The sequence below is a fragment of the Marmota flaviventris genome, chromosome 3, assembly GCF_047511675.1.
Source record: "Marmota flaviventris isolate mMarFla1 chromosome 3, mMarFla1.hap1, whole genome shotgun sequence".
NCBI lineage: Eukaryota > Metazoa > Chordata > Mammalia > Rodentia > Sciuridae > Marmota > Marmota flaviventris.
Genome location: NC_092500.1, coordinates 87943036 through 87960014, shown reverse-complemented (window position 1 = coordinate 87960014; position 16979 = coordinate 87943036). Strand labels below are relative to the sequence as shown.

At 36.2% G+C, this 16979-nt stretch overlaps 1 pseudogene; it reads left to right on the top strand.

The window, feature by feature from the left end:
• LOC114091624 (heat shock protein HSP 90-beta-like) overlaps positions 1-16746 on the top strand; it is a 116109-nt pseudogene extending 99363 nt beyond the window's left edge.
• Positions 16747-16979: the final 233 nt, after the last annotated feature.

The window sequence follows — 16979 nt, the reverse complement described above, 5'->3', positions numbered from 1 at the left end:
CTTTAAAGCAACTCCAAGCTATCTCCTCTTGCATAGCCCACACCTGGAAGACAGAAGATCCTCAAACATTCTTTGCTCTGACAAACTTTGGATGAGTAGGGCACCCCAGTACTACATACTCTCTTTACTCTAAAAGCCAGCAAGCCTTAGTCACTCATCCTTCAGAGCTCATAACAATGAGTCAAGCACACACCCACAGTATCCACCACACTGTTAAGAAGCATGCACAAAAGTAAGAAGAGAGTTGCAGGTGCAGCTGAAGTGTAGAGCATTTGCCTACCATGTGCGAGACCTGGTTTCCATTCCCAGCCCTACCAAAACAAACAAATAAGAAAATAACCCAAAACAAGCAAATAAGAAAAATGCAAAGATATTCTAAGGAAGCTCATTCCCCAGGCTTGAGGGGAGAAGCAAGCTTATGAAACTTCTTCCAAGAAGAAAGCTAGCTTTCTGTAAAGAAATTCTTTTCCAGGTTCCTACCTTTCCTTTTTATACCAGTCAAATTATGATTTTCAAAAAATTAACAGCATAATTCTCCTATAAATATGGGGTGAGCACACGCAAAAGGTTTATATTACTCATAAATGAGTGATTCAAGTGAGGGATGGATCAATTGAGGGTAAGAGAAACTGAAGTGGGTAAGTATAATGTAGTTGGTGAAAGAAAGAATGCTGAAATAAGATACCAAAGTTAGATATGGAAATGGTAAATATCCTATAAGAGCAATGAAATGTTATCCTTTGGGGTTATTTTTTTTTTCTACCAGCAGAAATTATTTGCATTCCTAATGGACATAAATAACGTATAACTTATCGATCCTCTGCAAATTAATATCTACTGTCACAGATTCTGAGATCCAAGCTATGGGAAGGAGAAAAGTTATATTTCCCTAGAGCGAAGGTAGGCAGACCAACCTGTAGGAAAATGAAGGAAGGCCTATCTTTATAAAGTTTTGTTAAAACACAGACAGTCCCATTCTTTTGTTCATACTGCACTGGCAGAGCTGAGTGGTTGAGATGGAGACCATCTCTTGCAAAGCCCTAAATATTTACCACAGGGCCCTTTATAGAAGAACTTTGCTGACTTAAACCACAAAGTATTAGGTAACTTATAGTTGATATTAATTGCTTACCCCTCTGCTTACCTTCGAGAGGGAGCACAGTAATCTTATTGCTCTATTTCCAAATTTTGGATGATTTTTAAAAATATAACTTTGATATGGATGAGAGGCAAAGATTTTGCCATCTCTTTTGTTTAGTGGTCTTGTGTCTCACTTTTGAATTTGAGAATTGTTTGGATTCTCAGCTGAAATTGACATTAAAAAATTTCCATAGAGACATTGGACTAAAGGATCATTTCTGAGTAACTCATGATGTAGTTTTTGTGGATCATGATTTAGTATTTTGTTGAAGTAAAAATTCTCATGACTAAAAGAAAAGCCCTATTTTTTTCCTCCTCAGAGTTGGCAGTCACTGAACATTAGAGGTGGCAGTAACAGCATCTAATTCAAAATAATTGTGGAAAATAATTTAGTCTTAATTTTTTTTTGTCATTCTGGGTTCATTTTTCATTGGTGAAGCTGCTGCAGTTTGATACTAGTTAATTAGATATTATTGAATTGTGACTGTTGTTACTTTACGTGGCCCAAGGAACTTCACAGATATGAGACCTGAGTCTTGAGATGTAAATAACTTTTTACTGCTCAGTTTTAGATAGTTTTGTCAGATGGCTATGGTGATCATTGTCTGAGTAACTTTTTTTTCAGTGATTATTTTCCTAGAGATAGTATATGTTTGACCATAAGTTATGATGCAGTCTCTAATGGTACATTTAAACCCTGTCTCTCCTTAGGAAGTAGGAAGCAGTGATGGTGGGGAATTTGGTGATGGAAGGTCTTATGGAGCTTAATTCAAGGCTTTGTCCTTCTGGTGGCTCTTGAGGGAGATTTGGTATCTCAGGCTTTCAGAGGCTGCCTGCATTCTTTGGCTCATGACTGCTCACTCTGCTTCTCCCCTCACATCTCCTTTTCTGAAATTGGCCATCGTGTTTCCATCTTATAAGATCCTCATGGGGACATTGAACCTACCCAGACAATTCAGGATAAACTCTCCATCTCAAGACTCAGGTCTCATATCTGTGAAGTTCCTTTGGCCACGTAAAGTAACAATAGTCACAGATTTCAGGGATGAGGAGATGGACACCTTTGGGGGGCATTATTTTGTCTATTACAGATGCAAATTTTTTTCTGAAATTCTATTACTCCAAGATAAACATTATCATAGCCTTTTCAAAATAAAAAATATGTTTATGTGTTACGTATTCCTTTCTAAAAATTAAATTACATGTTAATATAGTTTTTTTTTAAAGAGAGAGAGAGAAAGAGAGAGAGAGAGAGAGAGAATTTTAATATTTATTTTTTTAGTTTTCAGCGGACACAACATCTTTGTTTGTATGTGGTGCTGAGGATCGAACCCGGGCCGCACGCATGCCAGGTGAGCGCGCTACCGCTTGAGTCACATCCCAGCTCATTAATATAGTTTTATATCATTTATTGAATAACGTCATATTTTTTTAATGTTAAACATCTTTCATAGCATAATTTGTATAGATTGTGTAGATAATTTAACCTGCTATTGATAAATACTTAACAGTGTTACTAAATTTATGATGTTTCCTATGTAGTAACCACCGAAGATGCATAAAAGAATGGGAATGGCCATGTTCTAATAAAACTTTATTTATAAAGACAGCCTGCTTACAGACTATTGTCTGCCTACCTTGCTCTAGGGAAATACAACTTCTCTCTTTACCATAGCTTGGAGCTCATAATCTGTGACAGTAGATATTAGTTTGCAGAGATTTGATAAGTTACACATTATTTGTGTCCAATAGGAATGCAAATAATTTCTGCTGGTAGAAAAAATAATCCCAAAGGATACCATTTCATTGCTCATTGTAGGACATTTACCAGTTCCATATCTAACTTTGGTACCTTGTTTCAGCCTTCTTTTTTTTTTTCGCCAACTACATTATACTTACCCACTTCAGTTTCTCTTATCCTCAATTGATCCAAACTCATGTGAATCCCCCATTGTTATCTAATACACTGTTCAATGTTTTAGTTACTATGTTTTGGTCACTACAGGAGGCTTCAACAACTGGAAGTATTCTAATACAAATTTAGACTGTAGGGCTAATAAATACTTGCTGAATTAATGAACACATCAGCATATATCAGGTGTTTTTTATAATTCAAGAAAATCAGAGAATTAGTTTTTATAGTCACATGGGCTAGTTCTTGCCACTAGGCTTCATCTTTCTGCTCTCTGAAAACTAGTGTGGGCAGGTGGTTTTCATTGTCAGTAGTCCAAGCCTGCTCTCCTGTCTCCTTCCCCATCATACTGTGCTCTGCTCCTCTTCCACAGGCCTTGAAAATTAAAGACCCCTTAGTCATTTTGGTGGACCACACAGCTTCACAACTCCCTACCGATGAGGGCAACTCTTTTCTAATTCTCAGCAAACTCCACTACAAACATATTAAATTGTATGTAATAAAATTGGCATGAAACATTTCTAAATTTTAGCAATTCCTGGTTCAGAAATACAGCTGCTTTGGTTCATTGAAAGTTATAGAAAGCCAAACTCTTAGCTATTCTTCTTTAGAATTACCTGATTACGTCATCATTGTACTTTCACAGCTACTGGAATCTTCTTTAGATATTATTACAGAGTTTCAAAATTTTAAGATATACATGAACAACTGAGGTCCCCAATGTTATTCTTTGATGTGGTTAATAAGAACAACAGTGAAATGCTCTTCTAATTCTTTTTTTTAATTTATTTGTTCTTTTTAGTTATGTATGTCAGCAGAATACATTTTGACATAATTATACAAGCATGGAATATATATTATTCTAATTAGAATCCCATTCTTATGGGTATACATGATGGTGGGATTCACTCTGTTGTTTTCATATATGTATATGGGAAAATTATATCCGATTCATTCCACTGTCTTTCCTTTTCCTACCCCCGTTTTCTTCCCTCCATTCCCCACTGTCTAATTCTTGATATGGTAGAGTACTGGAGGACAGAGAGAAAACACAGGTATAGAACATTTGGGAACATCCAAAATCTTTTTTTTTTTTTTTTTTTTTTGTATTGGGGATTGAACCCAGGGGTACTTAACCACTGAGTCCATCCCTTTTTAATTTCTGTTTTGAGACAGGGTCTCATTAAGTTGCTTAAGGCCTAAGTTGCAGAGGCTGGGCTCAAACTTGTGATCCTTCTGCCTTGGCCCCAGAGTTGCTAGAATTACAGATGTGTATGTGTGCCACCATGCTCAGCTTACAATCAATTTTTGATTCGTGATTTGTGGTTTTGGTGGTTTTTCTCTCTACCAGGCTTTTCATTGGAACTGCTGATAGTTCCAATGATTTTTTTTTTACTTTGAAATTCATTCTCTTCTGCTCTTTAATAGAAAACTCCTTGTTATGGTTTGGATATGAGGTATCCCCAAACAGCTTCTGTGTGAGACAACGCAAGGTTTAGAGGATAAATGATTGGTTTATCAGAGTCTTAACCCAATTAGTGAATTAATTCCCTAATAGAGATTAATTGGTAAGTGAAGGCAGGTGGGGCATGGCTGGAAGAGGTGGGTCCTTGGGGGCATGGCTTTGGGGCATATATTTTGTATCTGGCTAGTGGAGTCTATCTCTCTATTTTCTGATTATTATGTGAGCTGCTTCTCTCTGCCACACTCTTCTGCCATGATGTTCAGCCTCACCTTGAGACCTGAGGAATGGAGCTGTCTATGGACCGAGACCTTTGAAACTGTGAGCACTCAAACTTTTCCTCCCCTAAATTGGTCAGAACCTTTAGTCACAGCAGTGAAAAAGTTATCAGTATGACTAGTGAGGAGAAGACAAGGGTCTAGGTAAATGATGACGATCTTTCAATAACCAAGAGTTAGTTTAAAACATTATTTTGAAGGATAGGTAGAGACTAACTTGTTAAACTGAAACAAAGAATTTGGTACTTTTCTTTAATAACCACAAAATCTGCATTGCAATGTATAAATATGAGTTTCATATGGTCTACCTTTAAATGGTATTCGAAACAGCATGGCCTTGTTACTTAAACTGAATCAACACAGCTGTCTTCTTGTTACTTCCTTTGCATTTTTAGGAAAAGATAGTTTTCTGAGTCAGAAGTTTTAGCCCTTGAAGGTTGTCTGACCAGACTGTAGGTATTTACTGTGAAAATTTCATCATTCTATCTAATTGAACTTCCCAGACATTTGCAGAAGTTCATAACTAGTTTCTTAGTACTAAATAATAAATTGGATTCAGCCTAGTTATTTAGCTCAGATTTGTTATAGGATGTTCCACTTTGTGTTCAGCAAGCCATAGCTCATTTACACTGAGCATGTGAACTAAGAAGCACTGTGCTGAATGTTGCAAGGGTAAGAAGAGGGATAATGTGGTTGGCAAATGAACAGAGGGGCCTCACAACTGGCCTACCTTGAAATGGTTCCCATATTCAAAATGTTATCCTCGACCTTCCAGGAAGGATTGAGAAATGTTGTGCTTTAGTTATGTTTTGTTTCTCAAAAACTCAGGTTGAAATTGGACTGCTTTGGTGATGGTGTTGGGTTGTGAGAACTTCAAGAGTTGATTAGGCCCTTAAGACCTGTTTAAGAACATAATGCAGTTCCTGTGGGACAGGATTAGTTATCACAAGAGAAGGTTGTTATACGGCAAGACTGTTCCTCATTTGGGTACGACAACTTTCTCTGAATTATTCTACTTACCCTCTTAGGACTGTGGATATTTGTCATTATTTATCTTTTAGCAATCTGAAGAAAACAATGATTTGTTATCTAAATGATTTATTAGAAATGATATTTAGTAAATTGCCTGATAATGTTTTTAATATCAACTTCTAATTCTTCTTCATTAAATAAATAATGAAAACCTTTACTGTAATATTTCTAAGAGGTAGATCTCCATTCAGGTCTGAGTAAAATTCCTTTTCATCTTGTTTTTTTCAAGTTTGACCAATTTTCTTCTGCATGCCCTGTTTTGTTCTCATTCTGAGCAGGTCTACTTTGAAATGTCAATTACTTGTTCTTGGGTCTTGAGTGGATTAAATGGTGTTCTCCAACTCCCAAATAATATATCTACCAGAAACCTCACATCCTCTTTGGAATAAGAGTTTTGGCAGATATAATCAAGGAAAGTCTATTGAAGGGAGATCATCCTGGATTAAGGTGGGCCCTAAATCCAATTTTGGGTGTCTATGAGACAGAAAAGGCCTCAGAAACACAGGGAAGAAGGTCATGTGAAGACAGAGTTTGGCGTGATGCACCTGTAAGCTAAGGAGCACCAAATATCGTTGGCAAACACTAGAAGATAGGAGAGAGACAGAGAATGGATTTTCCTTCAGAGCCTCTGGAAGGAGCCAAGCTCATCAGTACCTTGATTTTGAACTTCTGGCCTTCATAAATTTCTATTGTTTTTCAGAGAACAAATTTCTGGCCAGGCACAGTGACACATGCCTGTAATCCCAGTGGCTCTGGAAGCTGAGGCAGGAGGATTGGGTGTTCAAAGCCAGCCTTAGCAATTTAGCAAGACTAAGCAACTCAGCGAGACCCTGTTTCTAAGTAAAATACAAAAAAGGGCTGGGGATATGGCTCAGTGGTTAGGTGCCCCTGAGTTTAATCCAAAAAAACAAAGAACAAATTTCTATTGTTTTTTAAGCCATACATTTAATGCTAATTTGTTAAGGAGCTTTAGGAAACTGATAAGGGGTCCTTAATACTGTTTAGGATTTTAGAAAATATTGGTGAAAATTACTGTGTCAACCAAGTTTTGTTGTTAGAATTTCAAATGGGTTTCTTTCCCTCCCAGGTAGTTTCCTATTGCTCTTTGCATATTCCCTTGCTGTGCTCTGTATTAGAATGTTGAATTTGTGCTCCCCTCCAATGTCTGGTGTTCTACTTGTGTGTTCTTTCATGCTTCCATTAGAGCAGATGACCAAATCCCATTCTTTCTGGAAGACATAATGATAGCTTTCTGTTTGGAGACCAATTGTATAATCATCTCTAGGAGGAAATACAGACTCCTAGAGAATGCTCATTTAACATTGTTAAAGATGCATCTTGACTACTCAGCTAAGGCTCTCACTCTCAAATGTTTTTTTGCCTACTTTTGTTTGGTTCTACTTGCTATTGTATTTGTCCAATTCTGGCTAAAAGTGGCTGTTCTGGAATCTACTGAAGTAGTCTAGGGCTGTGTAGTTTTGAGAGCTTCGGGGTGACTTCCCTAGACCCACTTAACTCATAGAAGGGACCAATGAATGGCAGGAGATGTGAGGAAGTGTGGTGTGCTAGGTGATGGAAGGAGAATAAAAGGAGGGGGCGATGAAGAAAGATTTGAGGCACCTATACTTGTAATTAATGTGCAGTTTCATTTTTTTTTTTTTTTGCAAATAGTAAGGCAGGAGACCTTTCTTTATAGCCTGTAAGTCTACCCTTTTGACTCAAATTTTCCTTCCAGGCTGGAATAATACTTATTAAGAAAAAAACATATTGTGCTCAGCATACACTAAGGACAATGTCAAGTGCTCTATAAATATTAAGTGATTTACTTGCTAGGCAATATGTGAGTTAGGTACTATTATTATCCCTTTGTACTGATGAGGACACTGAGGAACAGAGGCATTAAATAATCTGCCCCAATTCACACAGCTGGCAAATGACTGAGACAAGATTGGCAGCTAGTCAGGGTTGCCAGGTTAAATACAGAGACACCCAATCAAAACTAAATTTCAGACAAACAACAATAATTTTTAAGTATAAGTATGTCCTGTATTTTTATTGCAGCCCTGTACCCAAGGGTTTTTTGTTCTTTAACCACTGACCTAAGCTGTCTTCTAGTTAAAAAAAAAAAAGGCTTCAGGGAAGAGATCCAGTGTGATTTGCCCTTATTTCTGAAGTCGCAATCAATGTTCCTGGATACAAAATCTGGAAAGCTTGGATAGTATATTGTATGCACTTTTACTTCCTGGCTCAAACACAGACTGTTATTGTGTAGTATCATTCAAGTGAGCTTGTGCTGATTTAAAATAATCCTCCTCCCCTCAATTTATTTGCACCAGATCAAATATACAATTACATATGCAACTGCGGTTCTTTTAGTCTTGCCTCTAAGGCATTCAAGGTTTCCATATCTAGCCTTTAATGTCAGTTTGACTTTAGGTAACACTTAATAATCACTCCTTATTCCATTTTAAAGCCTAAATTAATTGAAATGTATGTTTCTACAATGAGCATTGTTTCTAGATTGTTTTTTTTTCAAATTCTCAATATAAATAGCTTTTTATGTAGATAATTAAAACCATCTGCTTCCTGGTAGCTCAGTAATGTTTACAGCAGCCCCTTTTTATTTGGGGAATTAAACTGCCATAAGTTTTTACTTTAGTGGATGAAACATCACACAAATACTCATGGCAGTATAATTCCTCCAAAAGGAATGAGGACTATTAAATATTATTGGAAAAAATTGCTTTCAGTTAACTCAAAAGGCCTTAAGTTTGACATTTTTCTAGGTAAGTATGTTTAAGGGTTTGGTCAATCAAAAAACCTAAGTGAATAAATAAAGATTCTAATAAAATTTAGCATTCAAATGAAAGCTCTCAATACACTTTATAGCTATTACGCTAGTAAAATTTCTCTGATACCTTATCTAGTAACTCAGAGAAATCTGGTGATCTCACAGGATGTTATAAAATCACCAAATCAGTTGAATAAATTAAAGGTCACACAAACACACAAAGCCAAAGTGAGGTCAGGATTAATATAACAAAAATGTTTGCAAGTTGACCCCATCAAGGCCTTCACTTTTATGTGTCTTGGAAAGGAAATCTAAATGAATGTCTGATAGCACTTTTAGGATATTTAAATTCTTTTATAGTTTCTTATTTCCAAATTAAGAAACACTTCCTCAGAAACCCCAGTTAACTAATTTGCCATCATGTAAATGCCTTTAAATGCAGGCTACATTTATTGTTTTTTTTTTTAAATCATGTTATTCAAAATGAATGCTGAAGTTTGGTAATTAAATTGTACCTCTCAAATGTTACTCAGGTCTTTTCTTCATTCCAGTAAGTTTTACTCACAAAGATTAAGCTACTTGACCCTATCTCACTCAGGGCGCTTTTAGGGATTGCTTTCTAACTAGAGAAATGATATTTGTTTCATAGGAAAGCATGTAAAAGGCCTTCTTGAAAATTATTCAAGAAACCAGAGTCAAATTATGCCTTAGTAATTGCTAGCAAAGTTTGTGGTTTGCATAAGTACCAAATTTTGACTGCACTGTCTAAAATTTCATATCTATATCATGTGGGTACTGCAGGGAAAATGTTCTTATGTGAATTACATCTTGAGGACTGTATAGTAACTCTGAGATTAAATTCTGGTTCAAGTTTGTACAGGCTGTCCAGACAGGGGTCCACATGGCTATTCAGGAAATTTTCAAGGAGTTTTGTTTTAAATAGATGGGTATAACTGTGGCTAACACAGCCTGTTCTGGACCTGTGACCTTTTATATGCCAGAAGCCACTAAATTGTGCAGAGAGAATATTGTTCCTTCAGAAAAAGAAGTTCAATAAAAAATAGATTTTAGATAATTATTTAAATTTCATATTTTAGAACAACTTTGTGATGGAATAAAGAGAACAACTTTGAAATTGTTTGTACCACACAGATGTATGATAATTTAGCAACTAGATGATACTTGTATAGAAATTTTAGATTTGGAATTTTATATATATATATATATATATCTTCATGGAGAAGAAATTGACATCACAACAAAGTCAAGATTTGGATAAAGTGGATGAACCAATGGTTTCTTTTTGGGTTAAAGAGCAACTTATTTATTTATAACTCTAAAAACCCAACATTGTTGTTAATGGTAGTAACAATGCTACTATTAATAAAAATAGAACGTAAAAGAAAGGATTTGATCATGGGAACCACAAGTCTTGTGCACTTGATACTCATTCCTTTATTTGTAAGGGATTCCCACTTTAAGAATACTGGTATATGGTGTTCCCCATCTCTCACTATGGAGTTCAAAACTGCCACCTACTTTCTTTCTTGGTCTCCTTTGTTGTTAGCACATGGGAAAACTGAACTATCATTCAGATGTACTTGCTTTGAACTTTGAATTGGAAGCAGTTGTTGCAATGAAGCAGGAGCCACAGAGAACTCATTTTGATGGTGGGTGGCAGTAAGGATAGAAACAACAGGGTCCAGGGGCACCTGGCTGGGCAGCCACATCATTGTCAAGTTGTAGTGGTGGTGGTGGTGACAGCACCAGCTATGGGGTGGCATCTGTGTTTTCCCCAGAATCCTGTTTTGTGATGTCACTTGCTGTGTTTTTGGAAACATTTTGTTTCTCTCCATTTTCCAAAACTGCACATTCATGGCAGTTTTGTGAGCTACCCAAGATCTTTTCACTACACTCTGACCCCCCACCGAAGAGTGTTTTTGCAACTGAGAGCCTTAATTAAGACACTTTGTTAACATGACATGAGAATTTATTACTGGTAGTAATAAATTAATTTTCATTTAAAAAAATTTTGTTTGTTGTATGGAGAAGGTAGGTAAGATTGATCGTTAGATCAGACACATGTTCAAATTGTCATGTGGTCTCCAGGAAAAATATATGCATTGAAATACCCATTATAGTATCTTGAAAACACAGTGCTACACTGTTTTTGGCAATATTCCAGGTAACCCTTCTGTAATTATGATTTTTAACATTTTGAAAATGTTAAATAATGGTTGCCATGATGTCTGAGCTTGAGTTTCCAGTTTTGTGACATAAAGAGAAAGAAAAGACATTTCAGAGATGATTGGACACTATTGTGTTTTGAAGCAATGGGAAAATATTTTATCTTTTTTGTGTATGGATTTTCATATCTATAATATAAATGAGTTGGATTCATTTGTGTTCAACAAATGAATAATTTAGTTCAATCTCCATAGTTGTATATATGTGTCTATGTGTCTACGTCTATGTGTATGGACTTTTGAAGATAAAAGGGAATGAACTCTTTAATAGAGAAGCAAGAAAATAGATTTCACATTTTAGAAAAAAAAGTTGAAAAGCAGAATGAAGAAATAAGTCAGATTTTCTAAAGACATTTAGTGAAGAGTGTCTTTAGAGCTCCTATGTCATTTAACTGACTTGGATCTTTCAAACAGATTAAATTTGGTAAAATGAAATTTTCTCGCAAATAATTTCTAGCCTATTTGATAAGGATACCCACAACTTTACTAATTGAATCTATGTATCAGGATTTAATTTTTGTTTTTCTGGGGATGGATCTCAGGGCCTCGACTATGTACCTCTGAGGTATGTACCTTGAGTATGTACTACAAGGCCTAGTCATGAGCTGTACCACTGAGCTATATCCCCAGTACTGGGTTATTAATTTTTAATCAAGTTTTATAAAGCTTTGTTTTCCTTGAGGACCATGCGACTCATACAATTTTATTTCCCTTTTTATTGTGGCCACCCAGAAACTCAGAGCTAAATCTCAGTGTTCATTAGAGGGACTAGAATTCAATATCTATCCTCTAGTCCTATTTGATCCACAGTAGTCTGACATATGTTGACCTGCTATTATGTTTACTTTTCTCATATTTTTATATGCCTTATTTTATAGTTTGTATTTAAAAAAATAAAGTATCTTAAATTCTTTATGATGTCAGGGAAAGGTATAGGTTTTATTATTTAAAATTAAAGGGTGCTAAGAAATCTGTATTCCTTTATTGATTAAACTTTGAAAATTATTAGTTTAAATTAAGCTATTTATTAGTTTACTGAAATGGGGGTAATGTGGATGATTCAATCAAAATGAAAACAATGACCTATTCCTGGAACTGCATGTGTGGAATGAGGTCATGCATCATAAAAGAATAGTGCACTGCGGTGAGATCTTGCATTGATTTACCCTGGAAATAGATGGAGTCTCAGTTTTCACATCTGTAGTGTAAAGGAAATAGACTCTGAGCTCTCCAGAATTCATTCTAGCTTGGAATCTCTAATCCTACACAACAGAGCTGGGTTGCATTTTCCTCTTCAGTTTTGGTGCTCTCTGTGCCTCTGTGGCTGGCCCAGGTACAACAGGAAAGGGAGTGGCGCATCTTGACTGGTGTTTGACTGCTGGAAGCTGACTCTACAGTTTGGGTTAATTCGGAAGTCTGTCTTACTTTTCCTAAGTTTTCAGGAGGGATATTTGTGAACCCTAGATTTATTTTCCTTTTCCTTTTCTCTTTAACAAAAGTAATTTAAGTTCACAAGAATGAAGATGATGACAGCAGCCTGGGCTTTAACTTTTGAACACTTTCCAGTTTTATGTCTTATTAAGCAATATTGTAAGTAATATGCACATATTTCAATAAAATACATGAAAAACTTTGCACATTGTTAAGACATCTTTTCACAGTGTGTTTTGTCAATTCTGGAAGTCTGCTCAAATCTGGCAAACTGTCAGGAAGTGGGGTAATATGGGAGGACATTACAAATGAAGAATATCTGATTAGGTGATGGTCGTGGTAGGAAGGTTTAAGGAGCATGTTAAAATAAAATACCAAGAACACCAGCATGATTTTAATTTAAAGCATATGTCTTAGGATTCTTCAGACTGCTTTTTTTATTTTTAAAGAAGCAAGAATATATATATTACATTTACATGAAACCAGTGTATTAATATTCATTGCAAAAGAAGCCTTATTGCAGAATATTATGATTAAAAGTGTTCTTTAAATTTAACATACATAGTGTATTGTGAAGATGTGTCAAATAATTCCCATTTTAAGATTAGATGTGAAATTGTTCTATGACATATAAGAATCTTACTGTCCTATACACAATGAAATAGATCGTGTATGATAAAAATATCCACATAGGTTTCACTGAATTGAATCATTTTCTTCAATACCAAGCAGATTGAAGAGCTTTATAGAAGAATATGTATGTGATAGCATTATGAAAGAAGTGATACTGGGGGTGTCAGAACCGAGACAGCATTCACAATTAAGAAGCACCTCTTTCTACATCAGGCAAATTCAATGGATATTTAAGAAAAGTGTCTTAGGCCACCTATCATTTTCTAAGCTATAACATGGAGTGGCCATCAGCATCTGACGATTAGTGGTATAGAAACTTAGGTAAGTTATGTATAAAATGCACTTATTATGAGTCCTGACCCATAGAAAACCTTAATGAATGATAGAAACTCATATTACTTGCCTTATTCTCATTAAAGTAGAAAGTAGCTGAATATAAATTTGGGTTAAATAGGATAATGTTATTTCAGGTTGCACTGTGCCATTTTCATACCTGTAAATCAAGACTGCTATTCTTCAAAGACAGGAATTTCTGCTTGCCTTAAAAGGATGGATCAAAGTGATAGTATTTGTTCAGAAATAATAATGATGCTGAAGCCACACCATGATGATTGAATGTCCATGTTGCAAGCTGTGTGTTTGAAAGCTAATGGTTGTCTTTTCCACAAAGTATGTAAATAATTTAAGCAATAGCTTTAATTGCTACATAACTAGAGAAGGATAAGAATAATGAGTATTAATTTTTATTCATTTAATTATTTCTGAAGAAAATTGTGAATATATTTTGATGTCAAGGAACACAAATTGTTCATATTTGTGTAGAATAAATTGTTCATATTTAGTTTTTTGAGCAATAATGTTTTTCATTTTTCATAATCAGATCCTTCCCTAGATGTAACTTTCCCAAAATATAATTTTTTTCTCTTATCACCCCACATAGCTGTTAAATCATTTTTAAAAGCAATACAATCATATTGATAAAAACTCGATAGAAAAATATATTTCCTATTTCTTGATAGAAAAGGAATTTCTAAATTTAGGAAAGAATGGCAGTTTTATTTTTTTTTTATTTTTTGGAGAACTTCACTTTTTTGAACAGTTTTAAACATCTAGAATTTCTAGCTATAAGCTTCCTAACATATACAGAAACACATGACATGTAATATTTACAAATTACATATTAAGTTAGCTTATATTTGTCAAATAATAACATATAAATACAAATATGTAAACACATATGTTTCTTCCTAGATTTTTACTGTGATGCAGAAAGGAATAGGTAAGATAATTAATATCCAATAGGTAACTGGTACCATGTGTGAATTGAACACAGTTGCAGGCCATTCTTCTCTCTAGTACTTGCAACCCTTTCCCCTCTAGCTGCCTGAGGAACTGCACCATGGAAAGGAGGAGGTGGACACTTTCATTTTCTAGGCAGCTATTTCCCAACTTCTGTTTCTCATCATCAATACCTTTTATTTCATCAAAGAAAATTTCCTTTGGGAGTGCTTCTGATGCCTTGGATAAGACTTGGTATGAGTGCCTGAGGAACCCTTCGAAGTTGGACAGTGGTAAAGAGATGAAAACTGATGCCATCCCAACTCTCAGGAATGCACCTGAGTTTGATGAACATGGCACTGGTGTGACGAAGGCTGAATTTATTGCCAAGTCTGGTAGTCAAGGACTTCTGAAGGTTCTTCAAGATGGTAAAGATATCTACATGTTTGGATAATTCATTGTTGGCTTTATTCTGTCTACCCGATGGCAGAGAATATAGTTGTGGTCATAGAGCACAATGATGATGAATGGTATGCTTGGGAATCTTTTGCTGGGGGTTTCTTCACTGTATGTGCTGGCCATAGTGAGCCCATTGGCCAGGGTAATGGTGATTCTCTACCTTAATGAAGACCAGACAAAATACTTAAAGGAAAGGCATGTCAAAGAGCAGTGAAGTAGCATTGACAGTCGTAGGTTATCCCATCACCTTTTAGTTGGAGGAGGAACAAGAGAAGGAAACCAGTGATGGTTTGGAGGTCGAGGAAGAGAAAGGTAAGAAAGAAGAAGATAAGGATGATGATGAGAAAACTGAGTTCGAAAATGTGGGGTCAGATGAGAATGACAGCAGTAAGGATAGGAAAAAGAAAACAAAGAAGACTGAGGAGACATATATTGTTCAGGAAGAACTAACAAGAACAAGCCCATGTGGACCAGAAACCCTGATGATATGACCAGGAGGAATGTGGAAAATTTTACAAGAGCCTTACCAGTGACTGAGAAGACCACTTTGTAGAGGTCAGTTGGAATTCTGGGCATTCCTATTTCTCTCTTGACCTCTTTGAAAATTGAAAATAAAAACAAAACCCCCAAAGAACTAACATAAAACTCTGTGTCTATTGTGTGTTTATCATGGACAGCTGTGATAAGTCGATATCAGAGCATTTCAACTTTACCCACTATGTGATGGATGCTGAGGCCCTGCCCCTGAATATCTGAGAAATGTTTCCCAGAGCAAAATCTTGAAGTCATTTGCAAAAACATTGTTAAAAAGTTCCTGAGTCGTTTCTGAGTTGGTGAAAGACAAAGAACTACAAGAAGTTTTAGGCATTCTCTAAAATTCTGAAACTTGGAATCCATGAGGACTCCACTAACTGGCAACACCTTTTTGAGCTGCTGTGCTATCGCACCTCTCAGTCTAAAATGAGATGACTTCTCTGTCAGAGTATGTCTTATGCATGAAGGACACCCAGAAAACCATCTATTACATCCTGGGTGAGAGTAAAGAGCTTTCGTGGTAGTGAAGGAACATTAGGTAAGTTAAGCATATAATACTTATTATAGATCCTGGCCCATATGAATGTTCGCTACTTGTTTCATTTGCCTTATTGTCATTAAAGTAAAAAAGCAGCTGAGCATAAATTTAGTTTAGATAGGATAGTGTTATTTCAGGCTTTTCTATGTTGTTTTCATATCTATAAATCAAGACTGGTGTTCTACAAAGAATTTCTGCTTGCCTTAAAAGGATGGATCAAAGTGACAGTATTCATTCAGAAATAACGATGCTGAAGCCACACCACGATCATTGAGTTTCCCTGTTGTTAGTGTAACTAGGGTTGGCCAGCTCTGTTATTGTGGAGCATGTGTGGAATTGGAGCTTTGAGACTATTGAGCAGCATTGTGGGTAGCAGCCTGGTCACAGTTTCAAAGAAAGTCCGAGGGCTACCTGAAGATGAAAAGGAGAAGAGATGAGATACAGAAGGTGGAAGAAAGCAAGGTGAAGTTTGAGAACCTCTGGAAGCTCATAAAAGAAACCTTGGATCAGAAGGCTGAGAAGGTGACTATGTCCATTAGTTTTGTGTTTTCACCCTGTTACGTTGTGTTTAGCACCTATGGCTGGACAGCCAACACAGAGCAGTCCATGAGGACCTAGGCACTTTGAGACAACTCTGCAATGGTCTACATGATGGTCATGAGGGATCTGGAGATCAACCCTCTCTACCTACTGTAGAGAAATTGTAGCTAAAAGTTGAGGTGAACAAAAATGAAAAGGCTGTCAAGAACCTAGTGGTTCTGCTGTTTGAGACTGCACTGCTTTCTTTTGGCTTCTCCCTTGAAGATCCCTAGACCACTCCAACCACATCTACCACAGGATCAAGTTAGGCCCAGGCATTGATGAAGATGAAGTGAGAACAGAGGAACCCAGTGTTGCTCTTCCTGATGATACATCCCACCTTATCCCACGTCTTGAAGGTGATAAGGATTCATCTTGCATCCATGGATTAAATGTTTCTAGGAAAACTTATGCCCTCTATGTAAAGTCCTGATAGCTCAGTAGGACCATAAAGTGGCCCTGATCTCTCTGCTGATGTCCAGTGGTCTTTTCTCTCCTGTTCTTGTAACTAAGGCAGGAGCAAGAGTCTTAGCCATATCCCTTAATTTAACATATGGGTTAAAGTTTGTATATCGTGCTTTGTTTTGTTTGTTCTTTTGAGCTGAAATTTAAACATTTAAAAAAATTAAAAAACCCACACTGGAAATATGGGAAAAGTGAAAAACA